The sequence below is a fragment of the Lissotriton helveticus genome, chromosome 1_1, assembly GCF_964261635.1.
Source record: "Lissotriton helveticus chromosome 1_1, aLisHel1.1, whole genome shotgun sequence".
Taxonomy (NCBI): domain Eukaryota; kingdom Metazoa; phylum Chordata; class Amphibia; order Caudata; family Salamandridae; genus Lissotriton; species Lissotriton helveticus.
The window spans coordinates 1087811164-1087812841 of record NC_136057.1 but is presented as its reverse complement, the minus strand read 5'-3'; the positions used below and the strand labels follow the sequence as shown (position 1 = coordinate 1087812841).

The 1678-nt window shown below is 40.8% G+C and overlaps 1 pseudogene; it reads right to left on the bottom strand.

Moving 5' to 3' along the window:
- Positions 1 to 914: 914 nt before the first annotated feature.
- Positions 915 to 1469, bottom strand: LOC144772197 (large ribosomal subunit protein eL24 pseudogene; annotated as a pseudogene).
- Positions 1470 to 1678: the final 209 nt, after the last annotated feature.

The window sequence follows — 1678 nt, the reverse complement described above, 5'->3', positions numbered from 1 at the left end:
TGGCTCTATCTGTGTTGCAGGTGTGCCGTGCTGGTGACATGAAAGGTTATGCGAAGACCCTTCGCAGGCCCCATGCAAGTTGATACCTTGACACAGAAGTGTACCGCTTAGTGATCGTTTACAATTTTTACCACTAAGAAATAAATTATTTTTCTTTTCACTGTAACATGTGTGTGTATAAGGTAATTTCCATGTTGACTTGATGTACCCTTTACCCAACCTTTCATACTGGCCCGCTGGTATATACTCTTGGCAGTATTTAAATTGGAAAGTTGTTATCGGAATTGTGATTATTCTGTGTATTATCCATTCAATGACAGGTCTTTCTGACATTGTCATTGGTAATCTCTCAAGTTTTTCAATGCTCAGAATCGTATAGTCTGCTCCTTTTTGTGCCAAACTGATTTGTTTATCAGTAAGGTTAAAGATAGAGAATAATGACGTTGTGTTGATTAAACGCCATGGTACGTAGCCTGAATGCAGATTTTGCAACGTCCAGCCAAGCTGTACAATAGAACGTAATTGGGACTGACCATGTTGTAGCATTAGCAAGTCCTGCTCTATTATATCAATAGCAGATGATACAATACTGTCCAGTGAATATATTCTGGAAGACAGAGTCGTTAACCCATTGTCCACAACAGAAAGTGATTTTTGCAAATTAATACGATCAATTTCTCGTTTTTTTTTGCTGTTTCAATTTGCATTACTTTCCAAGCTTCGTTGTACGCAGCGTATATACCGGCCGTTATGAAACGTTTTTGACGCTGTTTGCGTGGTCCCAATATGAAATCACGCAAGTCAGCACCGTCTTTAAGTAACGTCAAGTGTTGCTTTTTTTTTTTTTTTTTTTTTGATTGAAAGTTGTTTTTATTCAGCTGGTAAACAGCAATCTTATTTTCCACCAAGGCATACACCAAGCCAAGGGACTGTACAATTTACAGTTGCATCATTTAGATTTAAATATAAGTTCCATTAGCGTTTTCCACCAACACGTGGTGCTTGAGTCTTCATAGGCTTAGCAAACTTTTGCTTGGGTGCAGATTTTGAAGGCGCCTTTGCAGCGGATGTGGTGGGTTTTTTTGTTGCTGCTTTTGCCTTCTTTGCTTCTTTTGCAGCCCTTATTGCCTGTTCTCGCTGCGCTTTTCGCACCTCTGGCTTTTGATTTCTCTTTGCCATTATTTCAGCCAAAGATGCACCAGTAATGGCCCGTTGGAACTTGACAGCACGGCGGCTACGTTTTTTCTGAATTTCTTCAGATTGCCCCTTCTTGTGCTTCCGCCTGTAGAGGACAGTCCAGTTTATTTGTCGAGGATTCCTCTTTGAGAGGAACGCAGATTCGCATTTTGCATTCAAAAATTGGAAAACCTTTCCATCGATCCTGGCATAGCGCCGACCGTGTCCAGGATACATTTTATAACCACTGAAATTGCACAGTTCCACCTTCATGACTGCAACAAAATGGAGGAAAAAAAAGCTTAATTTCAGCCAGTGTGGATTTCTGTAGCCATTCGAGGCAGAGTTTCCCTACACTGTATGTTGTAACTATCCCTGGATGTTGTCTCTGGGAGTATCTAGGGTCTGGCCTGTTCAGTTTTAACCCCAGTAATTTGTTCAGGAATCTATCTTGACAGTTATTTGTGTCTGTGGGCCAGATCAACCATGTTTTCCAATCAGG